The sequence below is a fragment of the Triturus cristatus genome, chromosome 5_1, assembly GCF_964204655.1.
Source record: "Triturus cristatus chromosome 5_1, aTriCri1.1, whole genome shotgun sequence".
NCBI classification, from domain to species: domain Eukaryota; kingdom Metazoa; phylum Chordata; class Amphibia; order Caudata; family Salamandridae; genus Triturus; species Triturus cristatus.
This window is the reverse complement of record NC_140587.1, coordinates 497,976,804-497,996,397: the sequence shown is the minus strand read 5'-3', so window position 1 is coordinate 497,996,397 and position 19,594 is coordinate 497,976,804.

Here is a 19,594-nt window from a genome sequence, read left to right as displayed (position 1 = left end):
GTTGCGAAATATGGGTATCATACTTGTATTTGGTTAGACAATTGGGCTAAGTACACTAAAGAAGATGGTGTTTTAGCGTTCCCGGAACATGGTTCATTTAATTTGGCCGTGTTGAGAAATTTACGGGAAAAGATGATGTGTCTAGAGCCTAGACCAAGGCCGACACAGTTTGAGGCATTGGTGGAATGGGAAGATGAGGTGTATGAGCGAGAAAAGCAGAGGAGTGGAGGTAACTATAGGTATATTTTTGGGAGGAAATATGATCGTGAAACTCATCATGATCGAATGAGGAGATGGCGAAATGCTAGTATGTCAGAGGGACTATATCCTATGAGAACTGTTGAGGAAGCAGAAGGGAGGAAAGGTGCGGAAAAGGTACCTGATGCAGAATTGAGGAGGTATGGGGCTAATGATTATGAGGATGAAGTCTTGGATGACATGATTTACAAAAGACCACCTCCATATAGACCAGAACCGGAAGTGAGAACACCAGTTGCTACTCCAATAAGAGATACTTTGCGAATTGTTAAAACAGAAATTGCGACACCTGATCTGAAAAGTGGTAGCTCTTTCGCGGAAAGGGAAAAAGAGAGAGAGCGAGAGAGAGAGAGTGCAATCGGGGATGAGAAAACAAGAGAATTAGCCAGAACTACATCTGAATTGACTGAGAAAATTAGAGAATTAACCAAGAATTTAGAAGCTGTTACAGTGCCTGTAACCATAAGTCCGGTTATGCCTATTTTTGATAAGCAAAGAATGGGTGAAAATGGTTTGACGGTTCCCTACGTAGGAAGTGGTTTGGTTGGTTCTTCGGAAGAGTCAGGAATAAGGACGGAAGAAAATCATCTGAGACAGTTGCGACATGACACATGTGGTGGAGGGTTAGATGTACAGCCTAATTCAGGATTGAATACTGGTTGTTTAGGAGGATCAATTTTGGAACCACAGAGGATGGCAGAACAAGTGGGTGCAGTGAAAAAATCTACAGAAATAACGGCTGAGGATTTGAATGATTGGTTGAAAGTTCTTCAAAAGAAGGATAAAGATTCCCAGGCAATTGATGTAGCCAGGTTGCGTATAGAATTGGAGGAGCTTATTGCGGGAACAATTCCTACAGAAATATTGAAAAATCATCATGATGGAGAGTTGTTATTCATGTGCAAGAGTATTACATGGAGGGCTAAGAGTACACATGACAGGTTGAAAGGAATAGCGAGTGAAATGGGAGTTGATATGGATAAGGTAAAAGCTTTGCAGACGCCTTACAGAGTGGACTTTTCAGATAAGGACATTGAGAATCTAAATGATGCTGGCAGAACAGGGCAGATTAAGGAAATGATTTCCTTATTGCGAAAATGGGGCGATGTGGAAAAGTGGAAGGATAGGTGGTACAAGAAAAGGGAAGATTCAGTGGACAGGACTTACTCAGCATTTCCCATGAGAGAAAAGGAAAAAACAGTGGATGCTTATCCTATGAGAGAGATTCCTGGAGGAGGATATGTACATGTCCCATGGACTAGACAGGATATTTTTTCATTAACGAAGGATTTCCCTCGACTGAGAGAAAAGCCCGTCGAGTGGTATAGGCAGGTAGACAGGTTTGTGAAATTGTCAAAAGTGCTGTGGATTGACCTGAATAGTCTGTTTGATATAATTGTTCCAGCAGACTTGTGGGCAGAGTGCAAGATAGTTGTAGATTGGCCTGCAAAGGAGTACCCAAGAGATCAGAAAACAGGAGCTCCAGACCCGGAGGTAATGAAGAAATACGAGCAGGTTATTGTGTTCCTGAAGAATAAGGTACCCCCTAAAGAAACAGACTGGGTTAAGATAGATCGGACACATCAGGAAGCAAAAGAATCAGTTCATGCTTTTTATGAAAGGCTGATACTGGCTTTTAAACAGTTTAGTGGAGATGAACACCTGGGTGATAAGGATTTGAGTCATTTTGTAAACAGATTTGTATATGGCTTGAGACCTGAAATCAGTGAAAGGATTCGTGAGCACACAGTTGATTGGCAGAGTAAAAAGATTGATGAAATCTTGAGACATGCGAAGTACTTTAGTGATGAAATTGAGGCAAAACAAAGGAAGCTGAAAGAGAAAGCAATGTGGGCACAGGTGAATGTTGCAGAAAGACAAGAAGCACAGCTGGTTGAACAAGCAAATAATCCAGGAAATAGGCCCAGATATGGTGCAGGAAAAGGAAAAGGGAATTTAGAAGAGGCTAAAAAGAAGTTCCCATATCACAACTGTGGACAATTGGGGCATTGGAGATCCGAGTGTAGGAATCCACCATTAGTGAGTAATGAGAATAAATCATTGAATCAACAGGTGCAGAACGTGGGGTGTAATCATCAGCAGCAACAGCAGGAGGTTGTCAGACAGCAGAGTCAAGAGCCAAAACCGCCCTTGCCACAGAATAGAGGGTCTCAGAAATATAACCAGGACTCAGGATTCTACAATGATGAGCAGGTAAACAAACCGAGACGTACTAACCCAGTACAGCAGTACTGGTTAAAGAATGAGGGGAGTGAGTCTGAAGGGGACTATTGACGGTGCCGAAGAGAGGAGGAAGAGTGCATACTTGGAGCAACTCTAGAAATAGACCAGGCAGGACCATTTGTAGATGGGAAAATAAATGGGGAAAGTGTTACTTTTTTGGTAGACACAGGAGCGACGAGATCAACTGTCAGGTCAGCAGAAGAAATCTTCCTCTCTCGGACGAAGCAATCCAAGTGGTTGGTGTAGCTAATACACAGATTAAGACTCATTTTACTGAGCCAGTAAGGGTAAGAATAGGGAAATTTTCAGATATGCACAGATTTGTGGTCTGTGACACTAGTCCAGTGAACTTGTTAGGTAGGGACTTATTGTGTCAAATGAATTGCACAATTTTTTGTACTCCGGATGGAATAGCTTTTGAGACACCAGATGAGGATGTTTTGTACAGGATGACTCTAGATAATAGAGAGAGTGAGATTGTTGGAACATATGCTGTATTTAATCCAGATGATTTGCCTCAAGAGTTGAGAAATACAGTAAAAGCAGCAGTTTGGGATTTTACTGGAGAAGATGTGGGATTGATGAATAATGTAGATCCAGTAAGGATTACAGTGAAAGAGGGAATCACTTATCCTAATATCCCACAGTACAGATTGACACCAGAGGTAATTGAGGGAATAACACCTATAATTGACAAGATGATTCAACAGGGTGTTTTAAGAGAGTTACTGAGTAGCCCATGTAATTCACCGATAATGGGGCTGAAAAAACCTAATGGGAAGCTCAGGATTGTACAAGATTTGAGAAAGATTAACAAAATTGTGGTAGCATGCTGTCCTATTGTGCCAAATCCGTCAGTGATTTTGTATCAGATTCCTCATGATGCTGAATGGTACACAGTAATTGATTTGTGTCATGCTTTCTTTTCAATTCCATTGCATCATGACAGCCAGCCGATTTTTGCATTTCGGTTTGGACAGCGTATTTTGGCATGGTGCCGTATCCCACAGGGGTATACAGAGAGTCCATCAATATTCAATCAATTGCTGAAGAAGTCTTTGGAAAGTTTGATAATGCCTGAGAGTTCAGTACTAGTACAGTATACTGATGACCTACTTGTGGCATCAAAGACAAGAGAAGCTTGTGAAGTAGATACCATAGCTTTACTGAATCATCTGGCAGATGGAGGGTTAAAGGTATCTCCAGCCAAATTGCAATTTTGCAAGAAAGAAGTACATTATCTTGGACACAATATTGAAAAAGGTCTGAGAAAAGTGACTAATGACAGGATCAAAATTATCAGAGGAATGAGAGCCCCAATGACCCAGAGAGAAGTGAGGATGTTTCTGGGGATGGTGGGTTATGTTATGTTATGTTATGTTATGTTAATAGCATTTATTACGCGCACAGCTGCCCCAGCTAAGGGGCGTCCTGGCGCGCGACAAGGTACAACACAACCAACACAAGACCACAGAAAAGCAACAGATTTAAAACAAGAAGGTTTTTAAGGATTTCCGGAATAACAAAAGATCGTTAATTGTACGGAGCTGAAGCGGGAGCGAATTCCATAACGCTGCAGCCTTCGCCCGGAAAGAGCACCCACCAGCTCGGCAAAGCCTGAACCTCGGGACTACTGCAAGCGCCTGCTCCGAAGATCTTAATGCACGGGTTGGTACATAACAGGAAATAAGATTGGAGAGAATCTGAGGAGCAGATCCTTTCAAGATTTTAAAAACCAAACATAAAACTTTAAAATGAATTTGCGACCTAATCGGCAGCCAATGCAGTGCTCGAAGAGTGCTGAAGGCCGAGCAAGACCTAGGCAAGCCGACAATTGCTCTGGCAGCGGCATTTTGAACGCGTTGAAGCCGCACAATTTCTGCCTGATTGCTCCCTAACAGGAGCGAGCTGGCATAGTCCAGGCGAGATAAAACTGTTGCCTGCACTACCATCTGCCTGGTGGAGGGATCAAAAAACTTAAGGACAGGTCTTAAGCCCCGAAGGACACCAAAGCAACACGCCGCGGTTTTCTTGGTGTGCCCCACAAAGCTGAGAGTAGAATCCAGCCAGACTCCCAAGTTTCTCAACTCCATAACTGGGGTTGGAGCCACACCAAGTTCCGGCGGCCACCATCTGTCACCCCAGAGGTCCCTACCCTTCCCGACGATCATGACCTCGGTCTTCTTTGCGTTCAGCTGGAGACAGTTGGCCGTCATCCAACTAGCCACCGCCCTTAGCCCGTTCTGGAACTTGGGAGCATGCACATCGGTATCCCCACTGATGGTAACCGCCAGCTGAGTGTCGTCGGCATAAGAGACCATGTACATGCCCCATTGCTTGACGACATCAGCCAGCGGTCTCACATAGAGATTGAATAAAGTGGGACTCAGTGAGGAACCTTGCGGTACTCCCAAGTCCAGAGGATGGAATTTGGACTGATGGGGGGGTATGGCAACGCAGAAAGACCGGTCCACAAGAAAGGAGCGGAACCACTGAAGGGCAAGGCCCGTAACGCCGATCTCTTCCAGGCGGTGCAGAAGGATACGGTGCGAGACCGTGTCGAAGGCGGCGCTCAGATCTAGTAAAACTAGCGCCGCCGTCTGTCCCTGATCTAGCACCGACCGGAGGTGTTCTACCATGGCGAGAAGGGCAGTCTCCGTGCTATGCCCAGCTCGGAACCCATGCTGGGTCTCGTCCAGAATGTTAGCTTGAGTAAGATGGTCAGTAAGCGCCTGATTGACATGGGCTTCCATCAGTTTGGCCGGCCATGGGAGCAAGGAAATGGGCCGGTAGTTCTCCGGTCCTGAAGCGTCCAAGTTTGGCTTCTTCAGGATAGGAGAAACCACAGCACACTTCCATTTGGATGGAACCGTGCCCGTAGCCAATGAAGTATTAATCAAGGAACAAACCGTAGAAGACCCCACAAAAAACTGGTTCCTAAACAGGGCAGGACATACCGGAACGAGAGGCGAACCAGATTTGACCTTCTGAGCCAAAATATCAAAAGCCTTGGATGAGAGTTGCGAAAAAGATGCCAGCATGGAACAGGCAGGGGCAGTCACCGCGGTCTTCTGAACGAGCCCAGAACTTTGAAAGGCACGGTGGATGTTCTGCACTTTTTCCAGAAACAAAGAAGCTAGGGCTTCACAGTGCGAAGTAGAGGCCGTGACTGTAGGAATGGAGCGCTTAGACAGCAGATCCTTAAGAGCTTTAAAAATAGTCTTAGATGGGTTAGGGCTATTCCGAAATTCCAGAGAGTAGAATGTCGCGCGAGCCCTACAGATGGCACGGTGGTAGATTTTAATAGAGGCCAAGTACAGCGCTTTCTTCGCCGTATCGTAGGATCTCCGCCATTCTCTCTCGGCACGCCTGCAGTTCCCTTTCAGTGCACGTAGAGCACTGTCATACCAGGGGTTAGACTTTTTTGGACTGATCTTACTAGTCCGAATGGGAATAAAAAAGTCCAGTGCCCTGGTAATCCAATTACAGAACTGATCATAGCCCAATTCAACATCACTCGAGAGTTCGAGCGGATCAGCAGTTAGAGCGAGATGAAGATCCTCTAACCTAAGCTTGCCCCAATGTCTTCTAGGGATAGATCGAGCTAAAGGAGTTGGAATAGTATCAGGTAGAAGAACCTGAATATCCACTAGAAAATGATCTGTCCATCCGAGGGGCGACACGGAGCGTATTGAAGCTTCCGTGAGATTTGTAAACAAAGGATCCAATATATGCCTTCCAGAGTGCGTTGGTTGGGAGACTCTTTGGGACAGTTGAAGGGCCTCAAGGTCCGCAAGAAAATTACCTACAGCCGGGGTCTTCTGGTTATCAAAATGGAGATTCAGATCTCCCAATATGGAGAAATTGGCACACCCCATTGCCAGAGCACTGACGGCGTCAGGGAAAGCCTCCCTAAATGCGACATCATTACCTGGGGGGTGGTAGACCACCATCCCCGAGATCGAATACTGGGGATTAATCCCAATCTTAAAGGATGCACTCTCGCACCCAGCAATGTGCACGGCATTCCAAATGCAGGAAAAGTTAGATTTCACTGCGAGTGCGATACCCCCCCCTCTAGTAGGGCGATTGAGGGTAAAGGTAGAGTATTCCGATGGAAAGGCAAGATTGATTATTGCTGCATCGTCCTCCTGCGGCCAAGTTTCAGTAATAACGAGAATATCTGGAGACTCATCATATAGAAGATCAAAAACGTTTTGATGATGCGATACCAGTGACCTAGCATTTAGGCTAAATATCCGGAGAGCGTTCGGCGAGCCAACCCTGGTACTGGGACATATAGCAGCATCAGCCGTCTGCCGAATAGTAGCCGGAGAAGGCAGAGCGAAACCTTTGCAGGCACAGCAAAACGGGCCGCGTAAGGGGTGGATGACCTGAGTACATTTAGTAATGGTCTGACCAATAGACCGTAGTGTTTCGTTCGAATATGTGATCATCTTGTCACCATTGACTAGCAATACGAACGCACTCACCTGCTAAGCCCCGCGCGCCCTGCACGTCCCTAGCGCGGACGAGCGCAGACGGGCAGGACTCAGGCACGACTCCGGCTAAGCGACGGCGTCCCACTGCGCGGTACCACTGCGCGGGAGGAAGCGGCTTTAAATAGGCGTCCCGCGAGGCAAACACGAGCGCTGTAGCGCTCAAAATGGCGCCCGCCACAAAGATCCACAGCCCAAGCCAAAATGGCGTCCACCCCGGGAATCCCCGTGAACCGGACCCACCAAAGCGGCGGTGATAAAACCAAATTACATGCGGTGAGAGGAGGGGGGAGATTAGCAGCCCACTAGCACCCTGAGCGCCTGTTTAAAAACAGGGGAAAATAATAACACAACAGAAAACAAATACAAAACAGGAATGATTAAAAATCGGACGCTAACAGCAGCGCGAGCGTCGTGATGCTAAATAGAGTACCTTGTCTGGCGGGCCAGAAGAGAAATCCGCCTTAAATAGGCGTCCCGCGAGGCAAACCCGAGCGCTGTAGCGCTCAAAATGGCGCCCGCCACAAAGATCCACAGCCCAAGCCAAAATGGCGTCCACCCCGGGAATCCCCGTGAACCGGACCCACCAAAGCGGCGGTGATAAAACCAAATTACATGCGGTGAGAGGAGGGGGGAGATTAGCAGCCCACTAGCACCCTGAGCGCCTGTTTAAAAACAGGGGAAAATAATAACACAACAGAAAACAAATACAAAACAGGAATGATTAAAAATCGGACGCTAACAGCAGCGCGAGCGTCGTGATGCTAAATAGAGTACCTTGTCTGTCTGTCTTATTGTAGTCAGTGGATAAGTAATTTCTCCCTGATAGCAAAGCCACTGATTAAATTGACCAAAAGTGAAGTGAAAGACCCATTGGAACTAAATGCAGAACAAATGGCAGCATTTGAAGAATTGAAGAGCAGAATGTGTGAAGCTCCTGCTTTGGGAATGCCAGTCTATGAGAAGGAGTTTGAATTGTACTGTAGTGAGAGAAATGGATGTGCACTTTCAGTGTTAATCCAGAAACATGGACGACTGAGGAGGCCAATTGCGTACTTCTCATCAACACTTGACCCAGTAGCTGTGGGTTTGCCAGGTTGCCTGAAAGCAGTAGCTGCTACATGCAGAAGCTTGGAACAGAGTGAGGGTATAATAATGGGATATCCTGTAAGGGTGTTCGTACCTCATGATGTGGCAATTCTTTTGACGAGAAGCAGAACTCAATATATGTCACATAGTCGGCTGACTAAATATGAGAAAATCATTCTGGGAGCATCAAATGTGACTCTTGAGAGATGTGTGAATGTGAATCCAGCAACACTCTTGCCAGATGCTGAAAATGTGAGTGTGAGAGATGATGTTGACCATGATTGCTTGGATGTGCTTGATTACTGTACAAAACCGAGACCAGACATAAGAGATATGCCACTGCCTGAGAGTGATCATGTGTTGTTTGTGGATGGATCATGTCTGAGAACTGATGATGGTGTGCTGAGTGCAGCATATGCGGTGTGTAAAGTCTCAGAAGTTATGGAAGCTTCGTCTTTGAAAGGAGTAAGGTCTGCTCAAGTGGCTGAATTGGTGGCATTGACAAAAGCTTGCAAGATTGGGAAAAATTTGAGAGTGACTGTGATGACTGATAGTCAGTATGGATTTGGAGTGGTTCATGATTTTGGCCAACTTTGGCTACAGAGAGGTTTCTTGACGTCGAGTGGAACTCCTATAAAGAATGCTGAAGTGATTGGGAAGTTGCTTGAGGCGATACAGCTGCCTAAAGAACTAGCAGTTGTAAAATGTGCTGCTCATGGACAAGGAGATGATTTTGTTACTCTTGGTAATCACTTTGCAAATGACATAGCACAGTATTGTGCAAAGAACGATCATTCGATTAATAAGGGAAGAGAAAGGGAAATGTCTTTTTGTTCTGTAATGTTTACTAATGTCCTGGAAACATGGGATGAGGTGAAACAGTTGCAGGATGAAGCAGGAGATGAGGAAATGAGGGATTGGATCAAGGCAGGTTGTGCTCCAAGAGAGAAAGATCATGTTTGGATCTATAGACATGAAAGACCAGTTATGCCAAATTCCATGCTGTCAACAATGGCAAGAATGTATCATGGCCAGGGTCTCCTGGGGAGGGACGCAATGATTAGGTCCTTTAAACAAACCTGGTACAATGCAAAGTTCAGGCTGATTGCAGAGAGCATCTGTCAGAGATGTTTGATTTGTCAGCAGTTCAATACTGGAAAGAAGACAGTGGTGAGCCTAGGAACGATAGGCAGAGAAGGAGGTCCTTTTACCAGAATGCAAATAGATTTCATTGAAATGCCTCAGGTCAATAGATTGAGGTATGTTCTAGTGGTAGTCTGTTTGTTCTCAAGGTGGGTGGAAGCTTATCCGACTAGGAGAAATGATGGAATAACAGTGGCCAAGTTACTGTTGAGAGAGTTGATTCCTAGGTACGGGTTCCCAGTGACAATTGAGTCAGACAGAGGGGGACACTTCTACAATGAGCTCATGGGTTTAATTTGTGAGGCATTGAGCATACAACAGAAGCTACATTGTGCATACAGCCCAGAGGCTTCTGGCGTTGTTGAACAGATGAATGGCACAATCAAAAATAGGATTGGTAAGATGTGTTTAGCCACTGGAATGAAATGGCCTGATGTCTTGCCTCTAGTGCTAATGACTATTAGGTCTACTCCAGATAGAACTACAGGGTTGAGTCCACATGAAATATTGATGGGACGAGCAATGAGACATGCATTCGTGCCTGTCAACAAATTGATGACAATAACTGATGACATGATTTTGGATTACTGTAAAGGCCTGGCTGACGCAGTTCATTCTGTGTTTCACCAGGTTGGAGGAGACGCCACAACACTTGAAAAGAAGCAAGCCCATGATCTGAGTCCAGGGGACTGGGTGAGGATAAAAGTGCACAGAAGAAGGAATTGCTTGGTTCCAAGGTGGGGAAGGCCAAGACAAGTCATTCTGACTACCACGACTGCTGTAAAGTGTGCTGGTGTGAAGAACTGGGTTCATGCAAGTCATACTCTGAGGGTTCCAAATCCAAAGGATGGGACCGGGAAGGAGTATTTTGAAGAGTCAGATTCCAGTGATGATGTGGACACTGAAACAGTGAGAAGAAAAAAGAATCCTGAAAGGGGGGAAGGAGAAAGAGAGTCAGGTGATTCTTTTTTCTTACCAAGAGAGGCTTCTAGAGAAACATTGAGAGCCTCAGAGGAGAGTTTGGATTCTGTAAGAGTGTCTGAAGTTCCAACAAGCAGTGGAGGAAATAAAGGAGGAAAGAGGAAAGAAAAGAGCAATTCCACAGAGACTACACCCAAGTCAGATGAAGATATTGAGAATCCACCTGAGATTACTCCTGAAGAAGTAGGGTCAGGAGAAGATAGAGAGGGACAGATTGCGGAGGACCCCCGAGGAGGTATAGGGAACATTCCTGATAAGCTAGGTGAAGGGACAAGTAGACAGCAAGAAGATTGCGTGTCGGAGACCCGAGGAGGGACAGTAGTAGGGAAATCTCAATCGGTGGAGAAGAAGTCTGTGGAGCAAAAGAGAATCGTTGATGAACAAGAGGCAAATGAGACAGAATCAGATGAGAGTGAGAATGAGAAACCCGAGGGTCGAGTTCTGAGAAAGAGAACTTGGATCAGAGAAAGAAATAATAAAGAAGTGAGACTGAAAAGGAGTGTAAAAGGAGATCTTTGGCCTAACAAGATAAAGAGGCTGAGGTACCGACTGACACGAGCGAATTCATCGAAAGCTGAACAGGTGAACGAGGTGTCGAGTCAGAATCAAGCAAAGGGTGAAAAACAAAAGGTATCAAAAGAACCAGAGGAGATCAAGAGAATCAGAAATCCCAACCAGAAGTATAGGTCACCGGAATGGACGTATGTGGCAATGTCTGAAGAAGAAGAGGCAGAAAGTCAAGGAAATCCAGAGGGGACCTTACGGGAAGTGGTTGAGGAGGAGAAAACTGTTGGAGTCCTGAAAGTTATCTTGACTGACAATGGAGAAGAGTCAGATGCTCAGGATATTGAAGATCTGATACAATTTGATGTTGCTGAAGAAGAAGTGAAAAGTGATGAAAATCCAAATTGAGTGAATTAAGGGAGTCACTTGGAGAAGAGTGGAAAAGAAGAAATCTAAAAATTAGCAGATTGAAATAATTTAGTGTTCTAGAGATTCAGTAGTGGAGTAGTAGAGGCTAAGTCAAAAGACACTGCCAAAGTAACAAGATGGCTAACACAGAAAATAATCAAAGTAGATGTACCTTCTTGAAAAGATGGTGTAGAATGTGCTGCTGCTGTACAGGATTATTAATGCTGCTATGGAGTGTACTTGCTTTATTAGTTACCTTTAGAGTTACAATAGACACTTTTGGGATACATACTGAGAATATGACTAACATAGGGAAGAGTTCACAGAAAATAATGCCAACTAGAATTAGTAACATTTACATACATAAGGATAGATCGATTAATGATTTTTCTAGCAATGTTTTTTCAAAGTTGTTGTATGAATACGTAAAGACAATGCAAGTAAGGGATTGCTACGTCTGTATGCAATTGCCTGCATCCGTTTCGGAGGGAGTTACTTATCATCATCTCCAGCTACGTATGGGATTTCATGTAGTGTGTTGAGTAGTGTTTTTTATTTACTAGGGAAAATAGATTATGAGATGTCTAATAAAGATAACATTTTTGGGCAATTGCCTATGAATAAGAAACTGAATCCTGCAAAAGAAGCTAACATTTTTGGTGAGATTTTTATTGAGACAGAAGAATTAACATTAGATTACATTTTCAGAAACAATTTAACTTGCAGTTTGAAGGAAGAAGAAAAGGCTTTCCTAGACATGGTAGAGAAAAGGAGAATGAGCATGCATGAAAAGGCAGGAGAATATAAAATGAGTGAGACAGTGTGGGACATTGAGATGGGAAAGGAGTTGAAGAGTGGGGCCAGTCCAACTTTGGCTTTAGATGCACCACAGAAGGGTAAATTATGCTTTACCAGAAGGAAATCCCAATATGATAATTATTTCGTTGGGACTAGTGAGTGTCATGATACATACTTTATTGCAGCAGGATGGGGATTCAAGGGAGGAGAAGATCCAGTTTTACCGGGAGTGTATTATATTTGTGGGAATAAGGCTTATTACAGGTTGCCTGACCATTGGTATGGCACATGTTATGTTGGCCTGGTCTTTCCAAAGATTTTTCATATAGATAAGATAGAGGATGTAGAACAAATTAATCTACTAACACGCTTTAAGAGAGAAACTTGGTCAGAAATTGTAGGAGATATTTTTGGAGCTTTGATTCCAGCAGTGGGAATTTCATTAAATGCATATGGAATTCGGAAGCTGTCAACAGTGGTGGATCGCTTATCGACAAGCACCGCTGGAGGGTTTCTATTGGTAAATACGGAGATGGTTGCCTTACGCGCCATGTCTATGCAAAATCGACTTGCCCTTGATATTCTATTGGCTAAAGAGGGTGGAGTCTGTGGAATGCTGAAAGTTCAACATTGTTGCACTTACATTCCTGACAAAAGCAAAGATCTAAAGATCTATATCAAAAATATTACTGATTTGCATGAAGAATTAGTACCACTGGAAGCTGAAAGTATCTGGACTAAAATGGCTAATAAGATGATTGCTGTTAAGAACTTTATTGCTAAGATAGGTAGAACCATATTTGGTAAGATATTGTTTCCATTGACATGTGTGATTGTTGCTTTATTGATACTGAGATTAGGGTGTTTGTGTTGTAAAAACAGGAGAGGGAAAAAGAAAATAATAAAAGAAAATACTGAAAATAAACAAAAGGGGTCAAAGAGAGACCCACGAGAAATAGAATTAGAAGAATTTAGGGAGAGTGTGTACCTAGAATCGAAAAGAGATGATGAAAGAGAGAATGGTGTGTAATGTTGTACAAAAAGACATTTGAATTTCTCCTAAGAAATGGGGACTAAATTTATTTATTTTTTTGGGTTGGTTTTTTTGTGGTGATAATATATCACCAAAGGGGGGATTGCCGGAGCAGGGTTTTCTGTTTAAACCCGAACATCAGCTTATATTTTTATATGTCATAATTAAAATTACTAATAATTAATTACTAGATATTAATTTTGTCGAGTTTCTGACTAATCAACCTTACTAATTAAAGAATTACACGTGGGTTTGCAATTGCATGGCTTAATTAATACGTGAACTAAGTTGGTGAGCAAATTAATTAAATATGTGTGGCTAAAGTGCTATTTGTTATATGTTTGCGCTTTGAAATAATACGCTTAAATGCTTCTTTATGTCGCAGATGGCTAGATAAATACATACACATAAGGGTATTAATGGGAATTAACACTGTATAATCATTACGATGTAGTAATGCTGTTTTGTGTTTCTTTTAATTAAGATGGTCCATTTTGGCCTACTGAAAGATGGCCGATATTTACAGCCTGCATTTGAGTAGATGAAATACGAAGAGAGGCCTCGCTGAATGTGGTTGAAAATCCGACCTCGGCCTCTGTCTGTATTAAAAGTTTCCGTGTGGACAGCAGCTCCGGGCTCGACGCCAGTTATCCTTGGGAGAGAATAAGAGCCACAATGAACATTTGATAAACTTGCGGTGGCTTCACTATGATTCCGAGGAAGAGCATTCATGGATGTTGCATTTTTTAGTTTGTGCTTCCTTCTTCCGTGTTTTTATTTTTGAGATATTCAAGAGCTGAGGTTTTTTCTAAATGTTGCGAGTCAACATCCTTTCCTACTCGCTCTGCTCAACAGACACTTGGAGTTTGTTTGTAACTTTTAATGTGTGAGTTTTCCTATAAATATTGTTAGACTAGAGAGGGTCTAAGGCCACTTCTTCCCGAACCTATGCTCGAGAGGATCGACGCTGATTGAGAGGACGGCGACTCGAGAGACTTTACTGAGAGACCTGTCCTGACCCAAATACGACATTTAGCTAGAATAGGTAAATATGAGAATAATGATTTTGCTAATGATTGACTTTCATTTGAACTAATTTAGATAAAATAACCTTTGTTTGAATCACAGTGTCGGGTGGTTATTTCTTTGTCAATTTATTAAGATCTTGGATATGTTCTTATTGTTTAAGTCATGACTCGAGACAAATCAATTAGGTTACAGTGACCTCAGTTTAGATGCAGATTGATTTAGGATTTCTCTCGTATATTCAGTGTGGATAGAGTAATAGAATGAATGTTAGTGTGATGGGCCCTAGAGTATGATGAGTGTATGTGCGTATGACTGTGGAATTACTCTGTCCGTGGAAGTAGGGAGAATTTATATGCTCCGATCTGCAGCACTCTTCGATTCAGTTTATAGTCTCAAAGCAATAGAGAACAATTTTGGAAACGCTTGACAGGGGTTCATCAGTCCTGTTCTTCCTACAATTGCCATACTGAATTGGATGTACCTTTTATTTCAGACCAGATTTACACCGCCCCTCCCTCTTCTGTGGCATTCAGTGTGGCGGAGGGAAACTCTAAAGTTAACGCAGGAAATCTTGCTGAATTTCTTAAACCCTGATGGGTCGCATAGAATAAAATGGTTGCAATTTGTTAAGAACAGCCTGTATACTATTGGCCTCCCTAAGTTATATGATGATCCGATGTCTTGTACCACGATCTCTAGGCTGGAACTGAAAACAAAATTCTTTGAAAAACAGAAAGAAATTAGATGGGAAGCCAATTGCCAAAACCAATGGTGAGACAATACCACCTAGACCCCAAAATGAGCTCACCTGGTCTCAATTATTTATCTTTTGTGACTAACCCTCATCATATGGTCCTGCTAACGAGATTCAAATGATTTACATACCCCTCATGCTTGGCTATCCTGCCAATTCATACTCTGTTAATACCTTGTCCACTTGTTATTTTTTTGTAAATTTTATAGTGAGGAGAAGAAGAGATTTGTTTGTCCAATCCTGCGTACGTATGGGCTGAGGCAATGTAGACCGGCCCTTTATCTTTTAAAACAGCTGGCTGATCCGTTTGTCTGTTACTGTTTAGCCCTGTTTTTGCCATAAAGAGACGTAAGCACTATTTGTAATTAATTAATTGAAAACCCTGCTCTTTTTTCACTATGTCTTAACTGTTTTATTCTTCTAAAAGCATATAACGATCGTATTCTATGTAGAATACTTTTTATGTCATTTTTTATCAACTGGCGAAATAAAGTGGTTTTGACTGATGCATTAGATTTCACCTATTTACATTTTTAGCATAGAAAGATTAAGTAGTTGGCCATATATTACATGGTTTTCAGTGATGTGCGCTGGCTGGTATTCAACCTAGGTTATTAGCCAGTAAATCATATCCTTTTTGCAAAGCCATCAGTCTTGGAACAAGTTATCCTTAATCCAAAATAGGAAAAATGTAAAATTAATATTAGATTCAAAACCTTTGCTTGTAACTCAAACTTACTTCTAAAGCAGAATCAGCTTTCGATTATTACTTCTCTGACATGTTCTTGCATTCCTTTAAAGAACTGGTATGCATTGGATGGTCCAGGAGGCGCTTGTGGCCTGCCAGACCATTTCATGAGGTCAGAGATATAATACAAACCTCTGCAACCACTGCGTGCAGGGACGCATTGTAAGACCTATACGCCTTAGAGTGGTCTTCCCCATAACATTTTGTCTTTTCCCTCCACTTTTGCTGAAATTTGTTTTTGTTGACCTTAAGACTCTGCACTTTACTACTGCTAACCAGTGCTAAAGTGCTGGTGCTCACGCCCCAAAACATGATCAAATTGGCTTACTCTTGACTGGCATATTTAATTTACTTATAAGTTCCTTGTATAATGGTATATCATATACCCTGGGCCAGTAAATTAAGTGCTACTAGGGAGCCTGCTGCACTTATTGTGCCACACACTTAAATACACATTAAAACATACACAAGGTCCACCACTGCAGCCTGAATGCATTTTTAAATTGTCAAATTGACTTAACAATATAAACCCCTACTATCCAGACCCACCCTTGAACCCTCAAACTGCCCCAGTCCTGTAAACTATCCCTCCCCCCCTTCCTGAGCCATAAAACTCGCTCCCACGTCCTAAAAACTTCCCTCTATACCAATTGAACTCTGTTAGAGAGAAATCACTTAAGCAACTTAAGCACTGTGCCTTTTGTCCCTGAATCTGATAACCGGTTAAACACTATTTCATGATTCAACATGTCAAAGGTCGCCGATAGATCGAATAGAATCAGGGCGGCCTTACCTCCTGTGTCTAAGCTTGATCTTAGGTCTTCAGAGGACATGACCGGGGCAGTCTCAGTGCAATGTCCTTCCCAAAATCTGTATTGAGATGGATCTAGTAATTCGTTCGAAAAAATGAAAGATGTAAGTTGTATATTAAACGCCTTTTCTAATACCCTTGCCGGGAAGGGTAGTCTATAGATTTGTCTATAGCTTCTGGGCTCAGAGGGATCTAAATTAGGTTTTTTCATGAGTGGGAGGATCGAGGCTATTTTCCAAACATCTGGAAAAGAGCCTAAACTGATGATCTCCTTGAATATGACACCAATTGCTCACTAATGATTTTAGAAGCAAGGTGAACTATTTTGGGGGGGCATGGGTCTGATGGAGCCCCGGATTTGGCTGTCCTTACCAACTGTATAATCTGTTCTATGTTTTTTGGAGAGAAGGACACAAAAGAATTGGATAGAGAAGGTATTGTTACATCTGACTGATTTCCATTTGCATTTAAATCGCTATCACAAAAAGATTTATAGACTACCTCCACTTTCTTTTTACAAAACTGAGCAAGTGAGTTAAAGATTTCCTCACTACTGTTAATTTTACAGGGCTCAGGTGTTTTGGCTAAGCTTTTTACTGTCTGGAAGAGCTCTTTACTGGAATTCTTTCCCTGCTGAATTCTTGCCAAGAAGTGCTTGCTTTTATCCTTCATTATACATTTCTTTTAGTCAGAAATGGACTGTGCGTATTCTGTCTTTTCTGATGGGTCATAATTTGCTCTCCACTGCCTCTCTTTCATTCTACATGTTGGTTTCTGGGTTCCCAATCTATCTGTGAACCAGGGCACTCAAAGGGGTTTCCACCTAGTAGACAAGGTATTTTCGGGAAATAATGGATCGACCGCTGCTTTGTTCCAAGATGAAAACCTGCGGGCTGCAATATCAGCATCACAGGTCAAGTCGGGCATTGAACTGGATAAAGATATTTGTAGTGCAAAGGGGTCAATATTCCCCCAGTCACTGCCTTTAGTTACTACACGGGGTTGTGGCATCTCAGAGAGGGCTGGGAAGTACTAACTGTGAACATTATTGCTTGAAGATCTTACCAAAACTGAGTTGGCGCAATTGTCTGCTTTGATGCCGGAAGAAGGGGGTATGGAAAATAAATATACTGCCGACCTCCAAGATTGCATCTTAGAAGGGAGGACGGAGGAAAGAGAGTGGATTACCCCTCCCTCCACTCAAACTGCCTGAAAATGCTGCAGTCAGCCGGTGAGGGGAGAGAACAACTAAGTTCAACGGCAAGACCCCCAATAATCGAATAAAAGCCTTTTAGGGCATAAAGTGCAGACTGCAAGAATAAAATGGTTAAAAACAATGTATGGCACCTCGTGTGCCTCATAGCAGCTATAGTCCGGGTTAGGCACAGGTTAGTTTAGTGACTTGTTATGGTTCACTCTGACATGGATTTTGGTTGTTGCTTGAGTGTGGCTTCACCCCCCTCAACCAACGACCCAATTTCTCACAGTGTTCATTTGAAACTGTACTGCATTGGTATCCTCATTTTGTTTTTGTTCTCTCCTTTTTACTTCCTTTCTTTTTTTCTCTTTCTTTCTTGCTTACCTACTTTCTTTCTCACCTTCTTTCTTTCTCGCCTTCTTTCTTTCTGTCATTCTTGCCTTCTCACTTTTTTCATTCTTTCCTTCTCAACTTCTTTCAATCTTGCCTTCTCAACTTCTTTCTTACTTTCCTTCTTTCTCTCTTTCCTTCCTTATTGCATTCTTTCCTTCCTTTTTTCTTTCTTTCTTTCCTTCATTCCAGCTCTCGTTCTTTCCTTTCTTTTCATTTTCCTTCGTTCTTTCCCTCTTACCTTCGTCTGTTCTCTTTCTCTCTCTCTCTTTCTCTCATTCTCTTTTGCCTTCACTCTTTTATTCTATTTCTTTCCTTCCATTTTCTCTTTCTTCTTTTTTCTTTCTTACTTTCTTTCTTTCGCTTTCTTCGCTTTCCTTCTTTCTTGCCTTTTTTCCTGCCTTCTTTTTTTCTTGTCTGCCTTCTTTCTTGTCTTCCTTTTGTATTTCCTTAATTTTTTCCTTCTTTCTTTTCCAAAGTCAGAAGGCTCCATCCAATGCCAGACTGACTACCTTTTTTCGGTCTGTGTTAGCCAATAAATTATGTGTATAGTTACTTATACGGGTCTCACCCAGACGTCACCCATTAATCTGTGGTTGGTGTCATTCACATTTTTCTTCCACACACTCCAGCATCCATTAAGGGGCTGTGTATCAGCCCTCTTCAGCCATTGGTTGACTTCACTATGAGTTATGTCACGCTGCCCTTTCACAAGCAACAAATCCACACAAAATGTGGGTTCTTTTGAGCAAACATTAAAATTTTGCAAAAAAACAAAACAAAACTTAATAAGAATTGCTAGACTGCTGGCAGCCAACATCAGAACAATTGGCATTGCTAATGCTTGTAATTTTAAGAGGTACGTTTTTGCTGTAGCTTTCCCATTTTTACTTAAATGCACAAGCCACACAGTTTACTTTCTAGTGCGGGCCTTTCTTCTAAAGCCAGTTCAGTTGGCTTGATGAGCTGTTTCCTAAAATTGTGCTCTATTAAAACACGAGTGGCCTGGATATACCAAAGTGAAACGTGACAGTTGCAGCAGTACGAAAATACTCTTTTTATAATTAAAAAAGTCGTGTGACTCTCGAAGGCTCAGTAGTTGGTAAATAAAGATGTTGTTGTGCAAAGCCAATTATACTCTAATACTGTTTCTCATTTAACAACAATGTCGAATTAAAAATGTAATTAATGATTTTCTTGGAGATAATAGAGACATATAATCTTCTTCAATGAATTCCTTAGGTATATTTGTAGTTTCATATTGACAGCTGTCACAAGGGATGAACATGCAGAAGTATTGGACATCTTTTGTGCTTTTCTGGTTTCCACAATAGGGTACTACAACATTGTCAGTGACATCAAAGATTGCAGGGCCAAGGTGTAGGAGAGTAGGGTCTGCTTTCTATGTTCACCCCCACTTTTTGCTTTTGCTTTACTGGTTTTCGACTTAGATGTGGCTGTGGGCCTGCTAATCAGACCCACAGCCCTGCTGTTCTCTCTCTAAATTGATACTATGTACTTTAGGAGCATAACCCAATTGGATAGGATCACCTTATTGGCCCCTGTACAGTGTACCCTAGGTACCCAGGGCATAGATGTACCCTAGGCCTACCAGGGGCTGCAGCATGTATTATGCCACCCCTGGCCTGGCCTTCCATTATGACACAACTGGCTGATCACTCAGCTGGGGCAAGGTCGTGTAATCAC